Below are 14,394 nucleotides of genomic sequence, written 5' to 3'. Positions count from 1 at the left end.
TGGATTCTCCACACCCCTGTGGCTAATTTTGCCCTGCCAGGGGAGCCTAAATGGGTCTAAGTCACCCCAGAGAGGAGACGAAGAAAGAAGGGTGCTCCAGCAATTCTGGAATGGTGGCAGCCATTCCGTTTGACTTGGGGAAAGCCTTCTAACCCGACAGGAGAAAGGCTGGCCATATTGCATCAGCCAGCCCAAGCTACTAGCAACCGAAGTCCAAAAGTATTAACTAGCACAACTGTCCACAGCGTGCTTGAAATTGGGTGAGGAATTTGATCTTCTCTTTTCTATTCTACATTTAATTTCCTGGAAAAGATCCCCAAGAAGCAAAATACCTCCAAAAGGGAAGGAGGGGGATTTCTGCCCCACCCTTATACTAACAGAAGTGGAGAATTAATCTTTTTATGGAGGATCAAAATATATGGAAGTGAAATAAATATAAAACCTGAAATTTAAAGCTTAAATCTGGATAAATCTAAAATTGTTTGAATGGTTAAGATAATTGTTCATTTTGGAAATTGAAAAATAGTTACTGACATCTAGTGGTGAATGAAGACTATGACAGCTATGATTTTAATATAAAACTTGGCAAAACCTGGGAAAAGCTAATCTGTCTTTGTGACCTTCAAAGCTTTAACAACAGAGAACAGTTGTGACAAAAACTGTAAAAGAGAATTGTAAATTTCAGGAAAAAAATCTTTTTTGAACTATTTGGATTACAAATATCTATTTAATTGGGACTCTAAAGCTATTTGCAGAGAAAAGAAAGGAAGAGAAAAACTCAAATTCTTGGCCATCATGGATCAGAGACATGTAGAAAGAACATATCAAGAAAACATAAATACTTCACAGGAGGAGATATATAGTATACTGCAACTAATTCAAATAACAATGACTTTAAACCACAAAGAAATCCAAAATAACTTTGAAAATATAAATCATTCTATTTCCAAGTTAACTCTACAACAAAAAATTTCCTGGAAAACAACAACAGAGAAGGAGCAGATAAAACAGATAAATGGTTATAGAATTGAGAATAGAGACTTAAAGGTGGAACTTAACAAAACAAGGAAACATGATTTAATCCTAGTGGAAAAAAATTCACAAGAATTGGAAAAAACAACTTATTTCTTAAGAGTACAAAATAAATTTGAGGACGAGAAAACAGATTGGATAAAATGGACTGTAGGGATGTCAGGAACATTGGAGAGAAAAGAAATGATAAGCAGAAAGAAAGAAAAAGAAAAAGATTTTCAACAAACATGGAAAGGCATAAGCCCCGTACAAAGACACTTCACCTGATTTACTTTTTATATCTACAGCAACATTTACGAACGCATAGAAAAACCTTTTGATTCAGCAAAATACATTGATTAAGAAATATACTAGGCAAAGGAAAAAGACTAAAGTGGAAACCAAGAAAATAGATGATGGGAGAATACTTAAAAAAGAAACATTTCTTTGAATATGGTTAAAGAAATAGAAAAGATTTGGAGTATATGTTATTCTAAGAGGGATGAATTCCCTAAATAATATAGTATGCTTTTTTCCCTTTTTTATTCTTTTTCTTGATATGAGTAATACAAAAAAGTTGAAATGACTTAGCTAAAAGAAATATTTTAGATATTTAAATGTGATTGAATTTAAGAAAATTATCATGGATAAAAAAGTATTTTGAGTAAGAGTTAAAGGACTAGATGACTAGATGTATTAAATGGAATATTTAAAGATTAAACATATTTTTAATTATGGTTAAAAAGAATAAGAAATTTTGGAAACAAATATGTATTATCTTAAGAGGGGTATATATTTTAAGTAATATGTTATTTTTTATGTTTCTTTACTCTTGCTCTCCTTTCTTTTTTCAGTTTTATCTATTCCTTAAGAAATGTAAAAATGTGAGATGGTTCATATGGAAAAAAATAAAGTTAAATTTTTAAATGTAATTAATTCTTGAGAGTAAGAATACCTAGAACTTGGTGGGAGAAACAAATTAAAATAAGGACTGTAACAGGATCTATAATAAGGCAGCCAGAATGATTGGATAGAAAAGAAATATTATATTGATGTGATTATTATTTTTAGGAATATTGGGAAAAATTAAATATTTAATTGTTATCTATCAAAACAATAAGAATTGTATTAACCCAATGTTTGCAAAAGAGGATATTTTGGGAAAAGAGGAAATCAACTAAAACCATTATGTGGATTATGGACTAAAGAAATCAATTGTTAGTGATTGTTTTACACATGTAAACCCAGACAACACACTGTTCACCAATTATTAAGTGATTTATGTTTTTTTAAAAAATCAATAAAATATATTACCAAAAAAAAAGAATCCCAGATTTAAGAAGCTGAGAAAACTCCCCACAAAGAGCCAATGGCAAACTACTTTCTCACTGTTGCCAAAAGAGAGGGAGAAAAAAGGTGGTTCATGAAATTACCAGGAATCAAATTTGACTCAAAATATTGCTTTTAAAACCCATTCATTTCTTCATATCAATGCAGGAGAAGACCACAAGGATTTCTTTTTTGAGAAAAGTATCTTTCACACCTTCATTACTTGGGGTAGGCTTTACAAGAAACGAAGGGACACGGTGGCTCAGTGGGTTAGGATGCTGAGCTTGTCGATCAGAAGGTCGGCAGTTTGGCGGGTCGAATCCCGAGTGCCGCATAACAGAGTGAGCGCCTGTTACTCGTCCCAGCTTCTGCCAACCTAGCAGTTCGAAATAAAAAAAAATGCAAGTAGAAAAATAGGGACCAGTACGGTGGGAAGGTAACAGCGTTCTGTGCGCCTTTGGCATCTAGTCATGCCAGCCACATGACCATGGAGACGTCCTCGGACAAGCGCTAGCTCTTCGGCTTTGAAACAGAGATGAGCACCGGCCCCTAGAGTCGGAAATGACTAGCACACATGTGCGGGGGAACCTTTACCTTTACCTTTTTACAAGAAACTCACTGGGAATGCCTATAGGAAAGAGTATTGAAATTACATTTCTTACTTAGGCTGAGGTAAACATATTCACTTGAAATTGTGTTTAGAGTTAATTACATATTGGGATATGTACAGGTTTTACACCCAACAAAACTATTGTCCTTTTGCTTATTCTGCTTTATTAACATGTGAAGCAATATATAAATCTAAGTGCTATTGCTATTGGGTGCTTTCCTTGACTCCAGCCTTTTAATCGGTTGACTTTGCAGAGTGTCTAAGTCACGATGAACAGTCAACTGCATTAATTCTCATGACCAGGCTTTGCGAGGAAGGCCTGACATTTCAGCTTTATCAATTTGTTGAGCAATTTTCATTCTGGCTTCGTGTCCTGTGCTCTCAACTTACTAGTCTGTTGGAAAGCGGGTTTCTCTTTTTTCATTCTCACAGATACCAGCTGTGTTACTTGAAATAAGGAAAAGAAGACATTGAACAAAGTCTGGGTATTTTTTTAGCACAAAGCTGTATTTTATTAGACATATCTAATAAATTAATCAAAATATCAATATCAAATGACAGGAAGGCTATATTTTGAAAATGACCCTTCAGTTTCTCCAAATGGATGAAAAATGGCCATCTGACTGCACAGCTGATTAAAAATAAGTTTCTCTAAATGCTGTAGTTTATGAATTTTGAATTCTAATGCATATTTAAATTAACTCATACGTATAATAAAAGATGCATGCAGTTGGCCAGTTTTGGCGGATGTATTCATTTTGCAGTGGCTGAAAAGTTGTTCCCTGGCTCACCAGGGTCCAGCTGAAAAAAAAAACAGAAGCAAATACATCATTGTGTATTATCTGCACCAATGAAAGAAATCCAGATGCAGACCTTCTCTACACAGAGATGTTAATGACATTCCCAGCCGTCAACCACTCTGCTTCCAGACCATGTGGTGCAAAGCAAAGAATTCTTGTGGGGAGAGGTAAAAGAAGAAGCAACTAGTTTCTGCTGCTGTGAACATAAAAGAGAATTGTCCTCTTGGGCTCATGGGGCAATCAAAGGTTGAATATGGCTTCAGCCAAACTTTAGTAAAGATTCTTATCTAGCCGCACCAGGTTGAACAGATGAAGGACTTCAATGAGATCCTTATTTTTAAGCCCTTGACTAGAGAAATAAATTCAGACATGTCATGCCCTCAGACTCGATTTTCCATGATTCTTCCCTTTCCTTCTTGGAGTAGGGTGGTGGTGGCGGGGAGATTTACATTCATACATATACGGCCTCCCGTTGATCAACCGGAAACAAAAGTTCCACTCATTTCTGATACATTTGAGTCTAGTTAAGCTGTGTAAAGCCAGAAACTTACAACTGAGTCCTGGTTCAAGGAACTGGATAATCAAAGAATTCAAATTTAGTCATGTGCAGCCTCATCATTTGAAAGTTACAAGTCTGTACATAATGAAATGAAAGTATGGTTGAGTTCAGTGAAACTTAGTTCACGAGAGCTTTCATTGTACTTTTTGAATCACAGCTGGGGTGAAAAAAGAATTGTAAGATATGGATGAAGTCTGCTTTCAGTTGAGATGGGTCAGATATATGATTGACATTCATTGTTGTTGTTGTTGTTTTGTAATTCATCAATAGGAATGCAACATTGCTTAGAGTAGGGATTCCAATCTTGGTAAACTGAAGCTATGCTGGCTGGGGAATTCTGGAATTTGAAGTCCACACATCTTAAGGTTGGACAGATGGCCTAGAAGATATGCTAAAAATTAATATTACAGCTTGAACACAAAGAATGATGTGGTTGGCTCTCTTGCCTCTGGATTTACAACATGCGGAATATATTCACAATCTGGACTAATACTAAAAAGTCATTACATATCTCCAAATGTAGCTGCACATCTGTTGTAAGAATGTGCAATTCCAAAGCAGATGTTAGGAAAGAAAGTGTGCAATTAAAACATGCTTTCCAGTAGAATTAACACCATATTACAGTTTTTAATTTGTTTATTACATTATCCATTGATCCATAACACATCACTCTGTAAAACCGGTAATCATTGTGTTGCCTATTTTATAGCAGTTTGTGCAGTAATTCTTTTGTTCTGTCTGGAGTCAAAGTCTTCATAAAATTCTCTTTATAACTTGATCTTTAGAACAAAAGGCATTTCCTCGGTTTTGAATTTCTACCTGTAGGTAAACAAAATAATATTTGGTTGAATTATATCTATGGTTGCAGTCTTCTTAGCCAGTTCCTAGCAAGCTAAGTCTAATTTCATTTTTTAATATTAAATACATTTGAGTGAGCTTCACATAATTTAATGAAGTGACTTTTTTTCAGGCAGATACATTTATCTGATTCTGTAGAAAACAACTGAAGGAAGATTTCAGTAGTCTGCTGTAAAGAAATCGCTTTTCAGATTATTTTGTCTCAAGAGCTTATATACTTGATTAACTCAAATGACAACACAGGATGGTTAATAATTTTCAACAGGTATTAATCAGATGCTTTAATCCCAAATCCTGTAGGTTTGTGGAAGGAAAGGTTTTGTGATAAATTTCTGCTAGTTTTAAGCCAGAAAACAATTGTTTTCAAAGACAGAGGAATAAAAAAATCCACTAGGAGTTTTTATGTCTTCACAGCATCTCAGTGACAATTATACAAGTTGAAGTTTCAAGAGTACGAAATTTAAAAAAAGGTTGCATTCCTTTATTGCATCTCAATTTTTCACAAAGTATTTCCAAGAAGGGAAGAATCTTAGATAAATTCGAGTGTGTGGAATGTAATCTTCCTGCCCTAATTTGGGATGGAATGCCTGCCTATCATCTCTCTGCTAGTCTGTATGCCCTTCAGACACAGTTCAATTAAATCCCAGAAAAATGCATCCAAGGCTGCATGCAGCCCATAGGCTATGGCTTGGGCATGCTTCTTTAAGCTTTGAGCTTTGTTTGCAACCACACGCCGCTGGATGTTATCATGGAACCAGCCAAGGGTACTGTACAGTGATTTTGTCCACTTTTTAAAATTGGTTTCATTCCATAGGAAATTGCTTGATGATGATGATGATGATGATGATGAGAAAACACGCTTTGGACATTTTTGAGGGGAGTGTCTGCGTTAATCTTGCAGTAGAAATAACGAGTGCTTATAGTACTTTAAAAAGCAGGAAATGGTAATTTAGTATTGCAAGCACAGTTGTGTACCACATTTCACCCAATGCACAGAGTGCAGTCCTCTGTGAAAAGGAATAATACACATATATGTAGCTCTTGATGGAAGCTGAGAAAGCAGGGTGAGAAGAAATGATAAAAGTTGGGGTGAGAGATGGTGAGAATTATCTACAGCGATTTGTGACAAAGCTGAAATTAGGTGAGATATAGACATTCTAGCAATGTGATAAGAAATCATGGTCTTTGTTTAATCCATTAAAAATTGTGTTTTACCATTTCTCCTGCACCTGGAGTTCAACAAGTTTCAGGATGAGATTAGTTTTGTAACTCCTTTTGTTAAGGATTGTAAGTTAATTGTACTGGAGTGCTGAAATAGCCTTGCGATTTCTGAGGTCAGATGTATTTATTTATCATACTTTTTTGCTGCCCTACTCTCCAATGAGTCAGGAGGACACATAACTCAAATAACAACACAATCGATAAGTCAACTTAATAATTCAAAACCAAAAAAAGAAAAAAAAGACATTTCAACAGTCAGATTAAAACTAATATGAATAAGCATCCAATGACCACTTTTGAATACCATGAAAACCTATTGAATAGCATGTGTGTATGGAGAGAGAGGGGTTGTGGGGTGCTATGTACAAAATATACTGGGGCACTGCTGAGAGATGATGTCATGGACTATATTGGGAAATGACCAAACCCTCTAATGTTGTGGGCAATACAATTAGATCTGTGATATCATTGTCAGTGAAGATATTGGGACAGTAGTGACATCTGGATCTGCCTCAAGAGTAGTGTTTTGATTCTGGCTGCTGGTGGTTAATGGTCTGTTGTTGCTTGTTAGTTACTGATTTAGAATAGATTCCTCTCCCCCCCCCTTCAACCTCTGATTCTTGAAGACTGCCTGGACAAGTCCTGCAGATTTCTTGGCAAGGTTTTTCAAAAGTGGTTGCCAATATCTGCTTCCTAGAATTGAAAAAGAGTAAGAAATTAAGTTGGGGTTAGAACCAAAATATCGATTCAATTACAGGGTTTAGAAGTACTGTGGTTAATATGTTAACCATAATTCCCATTTGATACATTTTATTCCCATTTACCTTGAAGATAGATTTCATCAGGGCTTTTTTTCTCATAGAACGCTCAGAACGGAGTTCCGGCACCTTTTTTGGATGGAACCTTGTAGGGTAGGCAAGGCAAGTTGTATGACATGTGTGAGTTCCGGCACCTTTTTCTTTTACAAAAAAAGCACTGGATTTCATAATACAGTATGTTATCACACAGTATAAGTAGAATCAGAATGTATTTTCTGTTGCAATTCTGTTTGCCTAATGGTTGCTAATCAGGCCTTATGTGAGTTCTTACAAATTCTCTTGCATTCAACAGACTCCATCTCTGTTTTGCATGTGTGTATAAGTAGGTTTTGAATTGTGTTGAAATTTATTTATTTATTTATTTTATTATTTATTTATTTATTAATTTAATTTGTATACCGCCCTTCTCCCGAAGGACTCAGGGCAGTGAACAGGGCAATACATAATAAAAACAAGATACAAAAATTAAAAATTATTAAAAGTAATTAAACAATGATGCCCGTAATAAATTAGTACAGATTAAAAGTTAAGTTAATTTATAAAGCCCAACCCCATCCCATCAGGTCAGGGCGGCTTTTTCAAAAAGGTGGGTTTTAAGATCGCGCCGGAAGGAGCGGAGATCAGGCGCCATCCGGAGCTCGACCAGAAGATGGTTCCATAAATCTGGTGCGCCCACAGAGAACACCCTCCCCCTGGGGGCCACCAGTCGGCATTCTTTGACCGGTGGCACCCTGAGGAGGCCCTCTCTGTGGGAGCGTACTGGGCGGAGGGAAGTTGAAATTTATTATTCTTGTATTTTTTGACTGAAGTTCTTAACAATCTACATGGCAGAATTTCCAAATCATTATTGCCCCAATCCTTAAAAAACATCTTCTCAGTTACAATAGTTTATTTTATTGAAATGATTGGGGTACAGGCACTGAAGTAGAAGGGAAAGAATATTTGAAAAAATGAACTGGAGACAAAGTTCTATCATATGTGATTTTTGTTGTTTATTCTTCTGTAGCTAATCCATTAAATATAAATGTGCAATAGTGCTTTGATGTAGCTCTAAAATTTGCCTTTAATTCATATGTGATGGATTACAAATCTTCTTTATGGAGGACCCCTACAGAACAAATTTAATATTTTGATCTATAAAACTATGACTGCTTCATGTACAGTAGCCTCTGGAATAAAATACATAGTCTCAAATTAATGTGCATCAACCTTATCTTTCGGCTTTCGATGACCATTATGAATTGTATATTCTGTAGAGCCACAGAATTCATTTACTCTCTCAATATTTGGGGAACATAATCTTTTTATCTAACAAAAAAAAGCATCACAAATTTTTGATAAGCTTTTTTTCTTCCATAGGAATCAATGTAACAGTTTCATTCAACTGGATTGTGCCTAGCAGGTGCCAAATATAGGGCATAACATTCAGGTAGTATTCAGAGAAAATCTCGTTTAAAATAGGTTCTTGCATTGGCGATATTTATCCTACTGAGCTTTCAAAGATAATAAAAAAATGATTTTTTTTCTGACCCTTGTCAATCATGTTTCTACAGTTATGGAACATGGATAATCTGCATAGTTACAACAGGATTCTTGCTTGTTTGAATCTGCCATTGCAATCTTTCTAATGATCAGACATTTTCCATCTAAACATTTCCACAAATTTGGTTTGAGATTTTTGTGGAATTAAATTAAAGTAACATATATAATCATCTTTCCCTGGACAAACACTTGTATTTTTTTCCAGAAATGGAAAAAGAATTAGATCCCCCCAGTAAGTTGCCAGATATAATATTTGAAAAGATACACACTCAACCTTCATTTTGTAAATGTCCAGTTTATTTGCTTTACACTTGATGTAATCTTTATCCAGCTACAAATGCACATGTTAAAGATCTGAAGAATTCCTGAAATGCACTTTGAAACGAGTGGGATATTTTTTGGGGTGGGGGTGGGGAGAGGATCCTTCCCTTGTCATCATAAATCAAATCTCTTTTAGAATTCTATTTCTCCTGGATATTATTTATGTCTCGTGTTTATCTCCCATTATTTTCCTTGAGTATCCAAAGTTGCAACTGCTTGGTAAGGAGTCTTCTGATTTTATGCACAGAACAAGCCCGTGAAAGAAGCCATCTGCATCCAGATCACCTATTCTAATTGGGGCTTCCACCCCATCTGCTTTCCTTCAATATGCTCTGTTCTTGTTTCTTACCAAGTTTCCCATTCGATCCTTTTCAGCACTCATGGGACAGCAATTCAGTCTTTTAGCAGCTGCTGATGCAAGGCATAGTTGAAGTAGACAACTGTGGACTCGAAGGTGCTTTTTCAAAAAGGCAATCGGACTTTCTTGATTTGTTTTCTTTGAAAACATTTTCCTTCTGATCCAAGAAGCTTCTTGAATTTGGAAAAAAGCTTCTTGGTTGAGAAGTAAAACATTTTCAAAGAAAAAGAAAAAAAACCCAAGAAAGTCCTTTTGGAAAAAAAGCACCTTTTGGACAACCAAGCCCTGGATGATTGAGAATATGCATAGACATTTAGGTAACTATGGAGAATGTTCAATGCAAAATTGGTGCTAGATGAGGATCAATGGAATTTAAGAGGGGGGGGCTGGATTTGGATCATTTGTAGCAACCTAATGACTAATGTTCTCCTACATCGTGTCCAAGATGGAGATAAGTGTTTAAATCCTAATTTACACTTACCTACGAGCATGCCCCATTGGACATATAAGGGCTTGAAATCAGTGGTGGGATTCAAATATGGGATCAACCAGTTCTCTGTGTGGATGCTGCTTCTGGAAGTCCGTTCTGGGCCTGGGCAACACAAAATTAACTACCGGTTCTGCTGAAGTGGTGCAAACTGGCTGAATCCCACCACTGCTTGCAATACAAGAGGTCAAAATGATGTAATCTGTCAAAATCAATGAGGTGGTAATCTTAAGCAATGAGGAGTCATGTGTCACATAAAATAACAAGCAATTAAAATTAAAATATGTGATAAAAATACAATGCAATGTGTTGGAATTACTATGATGTAATTGAATGTAATGTAGATTAGTTCATTTCTTCTTGTTAGTTCCTTGATACAGTTTCCTGAAAAAAGTGCGTTTTTTACAGTAATGTCCTAAATATATCTCATTAGAATGAGGGCAGATATCAGTAACTGATCTCTTTTCCTGAAATTATTGTTAGATCTTAGAAAGTTATTAAAAATTTCCTCTCTTGATTGTGGTGGATACCTACTATAACATGATTGCTACCAGAATTCTTATGTAGGATTCATAATAGTTACTGCTTGGTGAAAGTGAAGGAACCTAAGTAAAGATTGGATTGATGCAATAGTATCTCCAAAGGGAGAAGATAAAATCTCCTCTACAATAGAACTATAATGCACCCCTGTCCCTGCACTGCTTTGAATAAATGGATGAATAATCGATCTGTAGCATGTTACTCTCTTGAGATTCTACACCTCATTTTGTCAAGCTCCGTTATAACTTGATTGCCTGTTTGGCCATAAGAAGCTGCTGTGATTGCTGAGCGAACATAAAGCTTTCACTTATCTGTCATGTCATTGTTGGCAGATTGCAAACTACTTTTCTGGGAGACAACTTCTTCGGTTGACATTTTCAGACAGATGTAGAAAATGCTTTCTGTTAAACATTTTTATATTGCACAGACTGGCAACAGAGAATTCCCTGGACCCCAATATGGAACGATAGTCTAGATGTATTTCAGGCTGTAATGTGCCAACACGGAGGCCCAATTCCCATTACTAGCAAGCAAAACGGTGGGAAATGAATGTGCTCTGCCCTCTAGAAAGAGACAAAAGTTGATCAGTTTGGCAATTGCCTAAGTAATAAATTATACCAAGAAGGTACGAACAATCTGTTTAAAATTTTTTAGATTATGAAGACATGAAAGACAGGTCAATCAAGCAATGGAGCAAATCAATTATTCCATTGCCCTTGGCCAGCCTATAATATGTCTTTGGTTTCCCTGATGTTGCCACTTTCCAAGAGTTGTATTTTGATTTTATAACTAGGCCTTGAGCCATGATTAAAATATATGTGAACAATTTCCCCAGACAAGAAGCGCTTTTTAAAAAATCCTTAAGGTTCATCCCCTTAAGAAACTCACAATTCCCCACCTAATTCTTTTAACATTGCCACTCAGGAAAAGAGATCTTAGCTTTAGTTGATAAAATGCTAGACATTTGCCTGTATGTGAATACAAGTATTTTTTTAAAAGTACAAATCACACTTAAATGCTGTAGAAGAAAATAATGTTGCTGTTTTTTAAGTATTATGGCCTTCAAGTGGTTGGCCCAACATTTCAAACAATTTCTGAGACTTTTCTCCAGGATTTCAATTAATGTTTCTACAGTTCTTGATAGCAGATTAAACACATTCACTACTCAGACGGGTTTCTGATCTTTCCCATTATATGTTAATTGTTTGAACTGACACAAGATATCAGAGGAAAAGATATAGTATTGATTTTTTAACAGTTAAGATTAATGTCTAGTGGCCTTTTTAAAAGATCTTGAAAAGAGCCTTGAAAAAAGCAAGTGTTGATTTAATGATATCAGACAAAGCACTACTTTCTTCTCAATTAAGCGTAACGAAGTGTACCCCAAATTCCATATTGGCTTTAGCACATAGTTAGTATACAGAAGGGGGGGGGAAATCACTTGTTTTACAAAAATGGTGGAACTGACTTAGAAAAATGGGGGAAACTGACTTACAAAAATGGAGGAACTGACTTTCTGAAATCTATACTGCTGTTTAAATATATGAGAAATGTGCTATGGATTGAAACAATAAAAACTGATGATTAAGGACAGATGATAACATTCAGATTTGTAAAGACTGCATGCAAATCACACCCACAACATCAGTAATAGGTGGACGGTTGAAGTGGCATGCTTGAAAGTCCAGGTTTCTTCTTCATGGAGTAGATGGCAGATATAACCTGTTTTAATATAATTAGTACTTATGGATATTTCAATGTCTAATTTTTACATAAAACTGAAAATTGTGTATAAATCATGGGAGGGATTGCTATTATAAACAATAGTTACAGAACGTAGAATTCTGTGTTTGGAAGGGAACTTGGAGATCTTCTAGTCCAACCCCTAGCCCAAGTAGGAGCCTGTATAATTTTCCAGACAAATTGTTGTCCAATCTCTTCTTACAGACCTCCAGTTCTGGAGCACCCACAACATCTGAACGCAAGCCAATCCACTGATGGATTTTGTTGATAACTAACAAGTTATCATTTTGTTGATAACTAACAAGCACTCTCTTGGGTTTCATGATAGCTTGTCAGCTACATTTATTTCCCTGTTGACAAAGTAGAGTACTGGTGAATGAGACTTCACGACTGGCATTGATTTCACAGATGATTTAATTTTTTCCCCCCAGATAACTGTGATAATTAATTTTGGCTGTCATGTCTGTGACAATATCTAGAGGAATGGGAAGTGCCTTTCTTCTGCTTCACAGGCTACTTGGAGTACTGATAACTATAAATGTAGCTGGCTTATTTGATTACACACAGAACATTATAAAAGACTTGCTATATAGCATAACTTAATTATGATAGCTGCATTACAATTAGGGTGTTTGACAAAAATCACTGAGCCTATGAAGCAGATTTAGTGGATAAGTTAATTATTGCACACCACCCAGAGTCATTTCTTGTGAGATGGGTGGTTATATAAATTTGATTAATTAATTAATTCTGAGATGTAAGAATCAATTTGTTTTTAGGGTTTAAATGAGTTTTGGAGGAAAGTTAGAATATATCTCTATTCCAATCTAAACATACAGTACTATGTAGGAATTGGTTTAAAGGTGTTTTTTTGTGTGTGTGCCATTTTCAAAACTATAGGGAAAAAACCTACAGTGCTTTTATTTCAATAAATCAGAGAAGGTCATATTTATTATTTACACAAGGTTTAATAACATATCTGAGGAAGTGTACAACTGCAGACATCTAAGTTACTGCTGGTTACAGTTTTCTGTATCTTTTTATTGATGTTATCTTGATTTTTCTTTTTAATCCCATTTATATCCCGCCCTTCTCCAAAGACTCAGGGCGGCTTACAATCTAAGAAGCACAAATCAATGTGCTTAGCAGTAGCCTTCATTCTATGTATATGCCTGCTTATTAGGGCTTTCGCCCCCTCCCCCAAGCGGCATTTTTACAAAGTCAGCTTATTGCCCCCAACAATCTGGGTCCTCATTTTACCTACCTACCTCGGAAGGATGGAAGGCTGAGTCAACCTTGAGCCTGGTGGGACTCGAACCTGCACTAATTGCAGGCAGCTGGTGTTACTTAAGGAGGCATTAGCCCACTGCTCCACCAAGGCTTAATTAATTTTTTTGCAACCCAGACATGGTAATCCTAAGTAAATTATTAACTATTATAATATAACTATATTTTATATATGTGTGTGCACACACACACACACACATATGTGTGTGTTGGTGTTCTTTGCATGAAAGTATAATTGGATTATATTTTAATTGCTGTACTTTAATACCATACCACCGGTTGAAAAGCCCTGCTTTAATATATATTAATTGATAATATATACTGTATATGAGACAGCCAATACCAGATACTTTAATCATGTGTCTACATTATGTGTGATCTTGGCCCATTGGATTATGGAGCTACCCATCAAAGCTATCCTAATGTTGCCAGCCCCCAGTGAGGCTTCTCAGAGGGGAATTTTGCAAACTGGAGCTCCCAGTGGCTGGTGACAGGAGCATAAGATAAGATTCTTCCTAAGGAGATCACCTTCCTTTCTTTGAGAGATGAATTGAGTATGTGATGCTTTCAACCATTTCAAAGGGTGAAATTTTTGTCTAATAATTTTTCCCCCCCAAGCTCAGCAGAAACTATCAGAGTGGATAGTGGATTCATTTTCCACGATAAACGTGCATAATGATGAGGCAGAGCTCTGCCCTTGTGATAGTACCCACAATTTGGTATGCTATTCCAAAAGAACTAGGGTGTCATGTCACGATCTTGATAACATTTCACTTGTCCAAGAATCCTAAACCTTGCACACAAGCCATTTGTGCTGCTGCTGGAGCAGCTCAGACTCGTCTGATTCCAGCCTGTCATCTCCATTGAGCAACAGTTAATTTTCAATTGATCTGCAATGCAAGAGAAATCA

The 14,394-nt window shown here is 36.0% G+C and overlaps 1 protein-coding gene across 1 annotated transcript in view; it reads left to right on the top strand.

Moving 5' to 3' along the window:
• The window catches only part of CSMD1 (CUB and Sushi multiple domains 1), a gene marked incomplete at its 5' end in the record, with an annotated part of 1,146,395 nt that overhangs the window by 563,051 nt on the left and 568,950 nt on the right, over nt 1-14,394 (top strand). The gene's annotated exons all lie outside the window — the stretch shown is intronic.

This window comes from Vipera ursinii (assembly GCF_947247035.1).
Source record: "Vipera ursinii genome assembly, chromosome: 1".
Classification (NCBI taxonomy): domain Eukaryota; kingdom Metazoa; phylum Chordata; class Lepidosauria; order Squamata; family Viperidae; genus Vipera; species Vipera ursinii.
The sequence above is the reverse complement of the archived record's forward strand: the minus strand, read 5'-3'. Positions and strand labels throughout refer to the sequence as shown.